The following is a 12177-nucleotide window of genomic DNA, read 5'->3' as shown; positions in this document are numbered from 1 at the left end:
CGATGGTGCGAGGGATGATGAGTGTGATGGTGAGAGTGATGGTGAGTGCAATGTTCGATGCAATGCTGAGAGTGATAGTGCGTGCGATGTTACGTGCAAAAATGTGGGCCATGGTGCATGCGACAGTTTGTGAGACAGTGAGTGCAACGGTGAGTGCGACAGTGAGAGCAAAGTTGAGTGCGATGGATAGTGTGAGGGTGAGACCAATGGTGCCTGCGATGTTGCGTGCAATACAGAATGCCATGCTGAGCGCGATGATAGGAACAATCGTGAAAGCGATCGTGAGTGCGATGGTGAGAGCGATGATGAGTGCGAGTGTGAGAGCAATGGTGAGTGCGATGGTGAGATCGATGGTGACTGGGAGGGTGAGTGCATTGGTGAGAGCGATGGTGAGAGTGATGATGAGAGCGATGGTGAGGCGATGGTGAGAGTGATGGTGAGTGATTTGCTGGGTGCGATGGTGAGAGCGATCATGAGAGCAATGTTGAGTGCGATGGTGAGAGCAATGTTGAGTGCGATGGCGAGTGTGATGTTGTGTGCGTGGGTGAGAGTGATCGTGAGTGTGAGGGTTAGAGTGATGGTGAGAGCGATGGTGAGAGTGATGGTGAGTACGATGGTGAGTACGTTGGTGCGTGCCATGCTGCGAGCTTTGGTGAGCGCCATGGTGAGACCGATGGTGAGAGCGAGGATAAGTGTGATGGTTAGAGTGATGCTGAGAGTAACGGTGAGTGCAGTGGTGAGTGTGATACGGCAGTGCACATGATGGTGGGTGCGACAGTGATTGGGACGGTGAGAGTGAGCATGAGAGCGAAAGCGCGTGTGATGGTGCATGCGATGGAGAGTGCTTGGCTGAGTGCGATGGTGAGAGCAATTTTGAGAGCGATTGTGAGTATGATGGAGAGTGTGATGGTGAGAACCATGGTGACAGACATGGTGAGTGCGATGTTGAGAGCGATGGTGAGAGTGTTAGAGCGTGTGATGGAGCACGTGACACTGTGTGCCCCAGTGCATGCTATGGTGAGTGCTATGGTGAGTGCAATGGGGAGTGCAATGGTGAGAGTGATGGTGAAAGCGAATGTGAGTGCAAAGGTGTGTGCGATTGTGAGTGTGACTGTGAGTCTTATGGTGAGAAGATGGTAAGTGCGATGGTGAGAGCAATGGTGAGTGTGATGATGAGAGTGATGGTGAGAGGGACAGTGATGGTGATGGTGAGAGCGATGGTGTGTACGATTATGAGTGTGATGGTGAGAGCGATGTGAGTCCGAGGGTGAGAGCGATGCTGCTTTCGATGGTCCATGTGATGGTGCGTGACACGCTGCATGCAATGGACAGTGCAATGCCAAGTGTGATCTTGAGAGTGGTCTTGAGAGCGACAGTGAGTGCAATTTTGAGTGTCATGGTGGGAACGACGGTGAGAGTGATGGTGAGTGCGATGGTGAGTGTGATGGTGAGAGTGATGGTGAGAGCGATGGTAAGTGCAATGGTAAGTGCGATGGTGAATGCGATAGTGAGTGTGATGGTGAGAGAGATGTTGAGAGCGAAGTTCAGTGCAATGGTGAGAGCGATGATGAGTGCAATTGTGAGAACAATGGTTAGTGCGAAGGTGAGATCGATGGTGACTGCGAGGGTGAATGCGTTGTTGAGAGCGATGTTGAGAGCGATGGTGACTGTGATGGCGAATGTGATGTTGAGTTCGAGGGTGAGAGCGATGGTGACTGCGAGCGTGAGTGCGATGGGGAGAGCGATATCGAGAGTGATGGTGACTGCCACAGTGAGAGAGCTGATGAGTGCGATAAGTACGATTGTGAGAGTGATGGTGAGGGCGATGGTGAGGATGATTATGAGTGCGATGGTGAGAACAATGGTGAGAGTATCGTGAGTGCAACGGTGACAGTGATGCTGCGTGCGATGGTCTTTTTAATGGTGAGTGAGATGGTGTGTGTGATGGTGAGAGCGAAGCGATGATGAGAGCGATGATGAGTGCAAAGGTGAGTGCTATGTTGAGAGCGATGATGAGTGCAATGTTGAGAGCGATGGTGAGAGCGATGGAGGGTGCGATGATGACGGTGATTGTGAGTGTGATGGTGAGTGTGATTGTGAGAGTGAAGCTGCGTGCAACTGTCCGTGTGATGGTGCATGCCAGGGTGCATGCGATGGAGAGTGCGATGCCGAGAGTGATATTGGGAGCGATCTTGAGAGCGATGGTGAGTGCGATTGTAAAAGCGATTGTTAGTGCCAAAGTGCGTGTGATGGTGAGTGCGATGGTGAGTCAGATGCTGAGCATGATGGGGAAAGAGATGGTGAGTGTGAAGGTGAGTGCGATGGTGTGCACGATTGTGCATGCAATCGTTAGAGCAATGGAAAGTGCGATGGTTAGTGCGATGGTGACAGCGATGATGAGAGTGATGGTGAAAGCGATTGTGAATTCGAAGGTGTGGGTGAGGGTGTGTGCGATGGAGACTGGGATGCTGAGTGAGATGGTGAGAGAGATGGTGAAAGCAATTGTGAGTGCAATGATGAGTGCGATGCTGAGTGCGATGGTGCATGCGATGGTGCCAGCTATCGTGAGTGTGTTGGAGAGAGTGATGGTGAGTGTGATGTTCAGTGCTATGGTGAGAGAGATAGTGCGTGTGACGGTGCACGCGACAGTGTGTGCCACTGTGCGTACAACAGTGTGTGCAATGGTGAGTTCAATGTGTAGTGCAACCATGAGAACAATGTTGAGTGCGACAGTGAGTGCAAGGGTGAGAGCCATGGTGTGTGCGATGGTTCGTTCGATGGAGTTGCGATGCTGAGTTTGATGGTTAGAGCGATCTAGAGTGTGATGATGAGTGCGATGGTGATTGTGATGGTGAGAGCGATGGTGAGTGAGATGGTGGGTGCAATAGTGAGAGCCATGGTGAATTCAACAGTGAGTGCGATGTTGAGAGCGATGGTGAGTGTGATGGTGAGAGTGATGGTGAGTACGATGGTGAGAGCGATGCTGAGTGTGATGGTGAGACCGATGGTGCATGCGATGGTGCGAGGGATGATGAGTGTGATGGTGAGAGTGATGGTGAGTGCAATGTTCGATGCAATGCTGAGAGTGATAGTGCGTGCGATGTTACGTGCAAAAATGTGGGCCATGGTGCATGCGACAGTTTGTGAGACAGTGAGTGTAATGGTGAGTGTGACAGTGAGAGCAAAGTTGAGTGCGATGGATAGTGTGAGGGTGAGACCAATGGTGCCTGCGATGTTGCGTGCAATACAGAATGCCATGCTGAGCGCGATGATAGGAACAATCGTGAAAGCGATCGTGAGTGCGATGCTGAGAGCGATGATGAGTGCGAGTGTGAGAGCAATGGTGAGTGCGATGGTGAGATCGATGGTGACTGCAAGGGTGAGTGCCTTGGTGAGAGCGATGGTGAGAGTGATGATGAGAGCGATGGTGAGGCGATGGTGAGAGTGATGGTGAGTGATTTGCTGGGTGCGATGGTGAGAGCGATCATGAGAGCAATGTTGAGTGAGATGGTGAGAGCAATGTTGAGTGCGATGGCGAGTGTGATGTTGTGTGCGAGGGTGAGAGTGATTGTGAGTGTGAGGGTGAGAGTGATGGTGAGAGCGATGGTGAGAGTGATGGTGAGTACGATGGTGAGTACGTTGGTGCGTGCCATGCTGCGAGCTTTGGTGAGCGCCATGGTGAGACCGATGGTGAGAGCGAGGATAAGTGTGATGGTTAGAGTGATGCTGAGAGTAACGGTGAGTGCAGTGGTGAGTGTGATACGGCAGTGCACATGATGGTGGGTGCGACAGTGATTGGGACGGTGAGAGTGAGCATGAGAGCGAAAGCGCGTGTGATGGTGCATGCGATGGAGAGTGCTTGGCTGAGTGCGATGGTGAGAGCAATTTTGAGAGCGATTGTGAGTATGATGGAGAGTGTGATGGTGAGAACCATGGTGACAGACATGGTGAGTGCGATGTTGAGAGCGATGGTGAGAGTGTTAGAGCGTGTGATGGAGCACGTGACAGTGTGTGCCCCAGTGCATGCTATGGTGAGTGCTATGGTGAGTGCAATGGGGAGTGCAATGGTGAGAGTGATGGTGAAAGCGAATGTGAGTGCAAAGGTGTGTGCGATTGTGAGTGTGACTGTGAGTCTTATGGTGAGAAGATGGTAAGTGCGATGGTGAGAGCAATGGTGAGTGTGATGATGAGAGTGATGGTGAGAGGGACAGTGATGGTGATGGTGAGAGCGATGGTGTGTACGATTATGAGTGTGATGGTGAGAGCGATGTGAGTCCGAGGGTGAGAGCGATGCTGCTTTCGATGGTCCATGTGATGGTGCGTGACACGCTGCATGCAATGGACAGTGCAATGCCAAGTGTGATCTTGAGAGTGGTCTTGAGAGCGACAGTGAGTGCAATTTTGAGTGTCATGGTGGGAACGACGGTGAGAGTGATGGTGAGTGCGATGGTGAGTGTGATGGTGAGAGTGATGGTGAGAGCGATGGTAAGTGCAATGGTAAGTGCGATGGTGAATGCGATAGTGAGTGTGATGGTGAGAGAGATGTTGAGAGCGAAGTTCAGTGCAATGGTGAGAGCGATGATGAGTGCAATTGTGAGAACAATGGTTAGTGCGAAGGTGAGATCGATGGTGACTGCGAGGGTGAATGCGTTGTTGAGAGCGATGTTGAGAGCGATGGTGACTGTGATGGCGAATGTGATGTTGAGTTCGAGGGTGAGAGCGATGGTGACTGCGAGCGTGAGTGCGATGGGGAGAGCGATATCGAGAGTGATGGTGACTGCCACAGTGAGAGAGCTGATGAGTGCGATAAGTACGATTGCGAGAGTGATGGTGAGGGCGATGGTGAGGATGATGATGAGTGCGATGGTGAGAACAATGGTGAGAGTATCGTGAGTGCAACGGTGACAGTGATGCTGCGTGCGATGGTCTTTTTAATGGTGAGTGAGATGGTGTGTGTGATGGTGAGAGCGAAGCGATGATGAGAGTGATGATGAGTGCAAAGGTGAGTGCTATGTTGAGAGCGATGATGAGTGCAATGTTGAGAGCGATGGTGAGAGCGATGGAGGGTGCGATGATGACGGTGATTGTGAGTGTGATGGTGAGTGTGATTGTGAGAGTGAAGCTGCGTGCAACTGTCCGTGTGATGGTGCATGCCAGGGTGCATGCGATGGAGAGTGCGATGCCGAGAGTGATATTGGGAGCGATATTGAGAGCGATGGTGAGTGCGATTGTAAAAGCGATTGTTAGTGCCAAAGTGCGTGTGATGGTGAGTGCGATGGTGAGTCAGATGCTGAGCATGATGGGGAAAGAGATGGTGAGTGTGAAGGTGAGTGCGATGGTGTGCACGATTGTGCATGCAATCGTTAGAGCAATGGAAAGTGCGATGGTTAGTGCGATGGTGACAGCGATGATGAGAGTGATGGTGAAAGCGATTGTGAATTCGAAGGTGTGGGTGAGGGTGTGTGCGATGGAGACTGGGATGCTGAGTGAGATGGTGAGAGAGATGGTGAAAGCAATTGTGAGTGCAATGATGAGTGCGATGCTGAGTGCGATGGTGCATGCGATGGTGCCAGCTATCGTGAGTGTGTTGGAGAGAGTGATGGTGAGTGTGATGTTCAGTGCTATGGTGAGAGAGATAGTGCGTGTGACGGTGCACGCGACAGTGTGTGCCACTATGCGTACAACAGTGTGTGCAATGGTGAGTTCAATGTGTAGTGCAACCATGAGAACAATGTTGAGTGCGACAGTGAGTGCAAGGGTGAGAGCCATGGTGTGTGCGATGGTTCGTTCGATGGAGTTGCGATGCTGAGTTTGATGGTTAGAGCGATCTAGAGTGTGATGATGAGTGCAATGGTGATTGTGATGGTGAGAGCGATGGTGAGTGAGATGGTGGGTGCAATAGTGAGAGCCATGGTGAATTCAACAGTGAGTGCGATGTTGAGAGCGATGGTGAGTGTGATGGTGAGAGTGATGGTGAGTACGATGGTGAGAGCGATGCTGAGTGTGATGGTGAGACCGATGGTGCATGCGATGGTGCGAGGGATGATGAGTGTGATGGTGAGAGTGATGGTGAGTGCAATGTTCGATGCAATGCTGAGAGTGATAGTGCGTGCGATGTTACGTGCAAAAATGTGGGCCATGGTGCATGCGACAGTTTGTGAGACAGTGAGTGTAATGGTGAGTGTGACAGTGAGAGCAAAGTTGAGTGCGATGGATAGTGTGAGGGTGAGACCAATGGTGCCTGCGATGTTGCGTGCAATACAGAATGCCATGCTGAGCGCGATGATAGGAACAATCGTGAAAGCGATCGTGAGTGCGATGCTGAGAGCGATGATGAGTGCGAGTGTGAGAGCAATGGTGAGTGCGATGGTGAGATCGATGGTGACTGCAAGGGTGAGTGCATTGGTGAGAGCGATGGTGAGAGTGATGATGAGAGCGATGGTGAGGCGATGGTGAGAGTGATGGTGAGTGATTTGCTGGGTGCGATGGTGAGAGCGATCATGAGAGCAATGTTGAGTGCGATGGTGAGAGCAATGTTGAGTGCGATGGCGAGTGTGATGTTGTGTGCGAGGGTGAGAGTGATTGTGAGTGTGAGGGTGAGAGTGATGGTGAGAGCGATGGTGAGAGTGATGGTGAGTACGATGGTGAGTACGTTGGTGCGTGCCATGCTGCGAGCTTTGGTGAGCGCCATGGTGAGACCGATGGTGAGAGCGAGGATAAGTGTGATGGTTAGAGTGATGCTGAGAGTAACGGTGAGTGCAGTGGTGAGTGCAGTGATGAGTGTGATACGGCAGTGCACATGATGGTGGGTGCGACAGTGATTGGGACGGTGAGAGTGAGCATGAGAGCGAAAGCGCGTGTGATGGTGCATGCGATGGAGAGTGCTTGGCTGAGTGCGATGGTGAGAGCAATTTTGAGAGCGATTGTGAGTATGATGGAGAGTGTGATGGTGAGAACCATGGTGACAGACATGGTGAGTGCGATGTTGAGAGCGATGGTGAGAGTGTTAGAGCGTGTGATGGAGCACGTGACAGTGTGTGCCCCAGTGCATGCTATGGTGAGTGCTATGGTGAGTGCAATGGGGAGGGCAATGGTGAGAGTGATGGTGAAAGTGAATGTGAGTGCAAAGGTGTGTGCGATTGTGAGTGTGACTGTGAGTCTTATGGTGAGAAGATGGTAAGTGCGATGGTGAGAGCAATGGTGAGTGTGATGATGAGAGTGATAGTGAGAGGGACGGTGATGGTGATGGTGAGAGCGATGGTGTGTATGATTATGAGTGTGATGGTGAGAGCGATGTGAGTCCGAGGGTGAGAGCGATGCTGCTTTCGATGGTCCATGTGATGGTGCGTGACACGCTGCATGCAATGGACAGTGCAATGCCAAGTGTGATCTTGAGAGTGGTCTTGAGAGCGACAGTGAGTGCAATTTTGAGTGTCATGGTGGGAACGACGGTGAGAGTGACGGTGAGTGCGATGGCATGTGCGATGGTGAGAACGATGGTGAGGGTGATGGTGAGAGCGATGTTGAGTGTGATGGTGAGAGTGATGGTGAGAGCGATGGTAAGTGCAATGGTAAGTGCGATGGTGAATGCGATGGTGAGTGTGATGGTGAGAGAGATGTTGAGAGCGAAGTTTAGTGCAATGCTGAGAGCGATGATGAGTGCAATTGTGAGAACAATGGTTAGTGCGATGGTGAGATCGATGGTGACTGCGAGGGTGAATGCGTTGTTGAGAGCGATGTTGAGAGCGATGGTGAGTGTGATGGCGAATGTGATGTTGAGTTCGAGGGTGAGAGCGATGGTGACTGCGAGCGTGAGTGCGATGGGGAGAGCGATATCGAGAGTGATGGTGACTGCCACAGTGAGAGAGCTGATGAGTGCGATAAGTACGATTGCGAGAGTGATGGTGAGTGCGATGGCGAGGATGATGATGAGTGCGATGGTGAGAACAATGGTGAGAGTATCGTGGGTGCAACGGTGACAGTGATGCTGCGTGCGATGGTCCATTTAATGGTGAGTGAGATGGTGTGTGTGATGGTGAGAGCGAAGCGATGATGAGAGCGATGATGAGTGCAAAGGTGAGTGCTATGGTGAGAGCAATGGTGAGTGCAATGTTGAGAGCGATGGTGAGAGCGATGGAGGGTGCGATGATGACGGTGATTGTGAGAGTGATGGTGAGTGTGATTGTGAGAGTGAAGCTGCGTGCAACTGTCCATGTGATGGTGCATGCCAGGGTGCATGCGATGGAGAGTGCGATGCCGAGAGTGATATTGGGAGCGATCTTGAGAGCGATGGTGAGTGCGATTGTAAAAGCGATTGATAGTGCCAAAGTGCGTGTGATGGTGAGTGCGATGGTGAGTCAGATGGTGAGCATGATGGGGAAAGAGATGGTGAGTGTGAAGGTGAGTGTGATGGTGTGCACGATTGTGCATGCAATCATTAGAGCAATGGAAAGTGCGATGTTTAGTGCGATCGTAACAGCGATGATGAGAGTGATGGTGAAAGCGATTGTGAATTCGAAGGTGTGGGTGAGGGTGTGTGCGATGGAGACTGGGATGCTGATTGAGATGGTGAGAGAGATGGTGAAAGCAATTGTGAGTGCAATGATGAGTGCGATGCTGAGTGCGATGGTGCATGCGATGGTGCCAGCTATTGTGAGTGTGTTGGAGAGAGTGATGGTGAGTGTGATGTTCAGTGCTATGGTGAAACAGATAGTGCGTGTGACGGTGCATGCGACAGTGTGTGCCACTGTGCGTACAGCAGTGTGTGCAATGCTGAGTTCAATGTGTAGTGCAACCATGAGAACAATGTTGAGTGCGACAGTGAGTGCAAGGGTGAGAGCCATGGTGTGTGCGATGGTTCGTTCGATGGAGTTGCGATGCTGAGTTTGATGGTTAGAGCCATCTAGAGTGTGATGATGAGTGCGATGGTGATTGTGATGGTGAGAGCGATGGTGAGTGAGATGGTGGGTGCAATAGTGAGAGCCATGGTGAATTCAACAGTGAGTGCGATGTTGAGAGCGATGGTGAGTGTGATGGTGAGAGCGATGGTGAGTACGATGGTGAGAGCGATGCTGAGTGTGATGGTGAGACCGATGGTGCATGCGATGGTGCGAGGGATGATGAGTGTGATGGTGAGAGTGATGGTGAGTGCAATGTTCGATGCAATGCTGAGAGTGATAGTGCGTGCGATGTTACGTGCAACAATGTGGGCCATGATGCATGCGACAGTTTGTGAGACAGTGAGTGCAACGGTGAGTGCGACAATGAGAGCAAAGTTGAGTGCGATGGATAGTGTGAGGGTGAGACCAATGGTGCCTGCGATGTTGCGTGCAATACAGAATGCCATGCTGAGCGCGATGATAGGAACAATCGTGAAAGCGATCGTGAGTGCGATGGTGAGAGTGATGATGAGTGCGAGTGTGAGAGCAATGGTGAGTGCGATGGTGAGATCGATGGTGACTGCGAGGGTGAGTGCATTGGTGAGAGCGATGGTGAGAGTGATGATGAGAGCGATGGTGAGGCGATGGTGAGAGTGATGGTGAGTGATTTGCTGGGTGCGATGGTGAGAGCGATCATGAGAGCAATGTTGAGTGCGATGGTGAGAGCAATGTTGAGTGCGATGGCGAGTGTGATGTTGTGTGCGAGGGTGAGAGTGATCGTGAGTGTGAGGGTGAGAGTGATGGTGAGAGCGATGGTGAGAGTGATGGTGAGTACGATGGTGAGTACGTTGGTGCGTGTCATGCTGCGAGCTTTGGTGAGCGCCATGGTGAGACCGATGGTGAGAGCGAGGATAAGTGTGATGGTTAGAGTGATGCTGAGAGTAACGGTGAGTGCAGTGGTGAGTGCAGTGATGAGTGTGATACGGCAGTGCACATGATGGTGGGTGCGACAGTGATTGGGACGGTGAGAGTGAGCATGAGAGCGAAAGCGCGTGTGATGGTGCATGCGATGGAGAGTGCTTGGCTGAGTGCGATGGTGAGAGCAATTTTGAGAGCGATTGTGAGTATGATGGAGAGTGTGATGGTGAGAACCATGGTGACAGACATGGTGAGTGCGATGTTGAGAGCGATGGTGAGAGTGTTAGAGCGTGTGATGGAGCACGTGACAGTGTGTGCCCCAGTGCATGCTATGGTGAGTGCTATGGTGAGTGCAATGGGGAGTGCAATGGTGAGAGTGATGGTGAAAGCGAATGTGAGTGCAAAGGTGTGTGCGATTGTGAGTGTGACTGTGAGTCTTATGGTGAGAAGATGGTAAGTGCGATGGTGAGAGCAATGGTGAGTGTGACGATGAGAGTGATGGTGAGAGGGACGATAATGGTGATGGTGAGAGCGATGGTTTGTACGATTATGAGTGTGATGGTGAAAGCGATGTGAGTCCGAGGGTGAGAGCGATGCTGCTTTCGATGGTCCATGTGATGGTGCGTGACACGCTGCATGCAATGGACAGTGCAATGCCAATTGTGATCTTGAGAGTGGTCTTGAGAGCGACAGTGAGTGCAATTTTGAGTGTCATGGTGGGAACGACGGTGAGAGTGATGGTGAGTGCGATGGCATGTGCGATGGTGAGAACGATGGTGAGGGTGATGATGAGAGCGATGTTGAGTGTGATGGTGAGAGTGATGGTGAGAGCGATGGTAAGTGCAATGGTAAGTGCGATGGTGAATGCGATGGTGAGTGTGATGGTGAGAGAGATGTTGAGAGCGAAGTTTAGTGCAATGCTGAGAGCGATGAAGAGTGCAATTGTGAGAACAATGGTTAGTGCGATGGTGAGATCGATGGTGACTGCGAGGGTGAATGCGTTGTTGAGAGCGATGTTGAGAGCGATGGTGAGTGTGATGGCGAATGTGATGTTGAGTTCGAGGGTGAGAGCGATGGTGACTGCGAGCGTGAGTGCGATGGGGAGAGCGATATCGAGAGTGATGGTGACTGCCACAGTGAGAGATCTGTTGAGTGCGATAAGTACGATTGTGAGAGTGATGGTGAGTGCGATGGCGAGGATGATGATGAGTGCGATGGTGAGAACAATGGTGAGAGTATCGTGGGTGCAACGGTGACAGTGATGCTGCGTGCGATGGTCCATTTAATGGTGAGTGAGATGGTGTGTGTGATGGTGAGAGCGAAGCGATGATGAGAGCGATGATGAGTGCAAAGGTGAGTGCTATGGTTGAGAGCGATGGTGAGAGCGATGGACGGTGCGATGATGACGGTGATTGTGAGAGTGATGGTGAGTGTGATTGTGAGAGTGAAGCTGCGTGCAACTGTCCGTGTGATGGTGCATGCCAGGGTGCATGCGATGGAGAGTGCGATGCCGAGAGTGATATTGGGCGCGATCTTGAGAGCGATGGTGAGTGCGATTGTAAAAGCGATTGTTAGTGCCAAAGTGCGTGTGATGGTGAGTGCGATGGTGAGTCAGTAGGGGAGCATGATGGGGAAAGAGATGGTGAGTGTGAAGGTGAGTGCGATGGTGTGCACGATTGTGCATGCAATCGTTAGAGCAATGGAAAGTGCGATGGTTAGTGCGATGGTGACAGCGATGATGAGAGTGATGGTGAAAGCGATTGTGAATTCGAAGGTGTGGGTGAGGGTGTGTGCGATGGAGACTGGGATGCTGAGTGAGATGGTGAGAGAGATGGTGAAAGCAATTGTCAGTGCAATGATGAGTGCGATGCTGAGTGCGATGGTGCATGCGATGGTGCCAGCTATCGTGAGTGTGTTGGAGAGAGTGATGGTGAGTGTGATGTTCAGTGCTATGGTGAGAGATATAGTGCGTGTGACGGTGCACGCGACAGTGTGTGCCACTGTGCGTACAACAGTGTGTGCAATGGTGAGTTCAATGTGTAGTGCAACCATGAGAACAATGTTGAGTGCGACAGTGAGTGCAAGGGTGAGAGCCATGGTGTGTGCGATGGTTCGTTCGATGGAGTTGCGATGCTGAGTTTGATGGTTAGAGCGATCTAGAGTGTGATGATGAGTGCGATGGTGATTGTGATGGTGAGAGCGATGGTGAGTGAGATGGTGGGTGCAATAGTGAGAGCCATGCTGAATTCAACAGTGAGTGCGATGTTGAGAGCGATGGTGAGTGTGATGGTGAGAGCGATGGTGAGTACGATGGTGAGAGCGATGCTGAGTGTGATGGTGAGACCGATGGTGCATGCGATGGTGCGAGGGATGATGAGTG

Source organism: Pseudorca crassidens, chromosome 12 (genome assembly GCF_039906515.1).
Source record: "Pseudorca crassidens isolate mPseCra1 chromosome 12, mPseCra1.hap1, whole genome shotgun sequence".
NCBI lineage: Eukaryota > Metazoa > Chordata > Mammalia > Artiodactyla > Delphinidae > Pseudorca > Pseudorca crassidens.
This window is presented reverse-complemented; position numbering follows the sequence as displayed.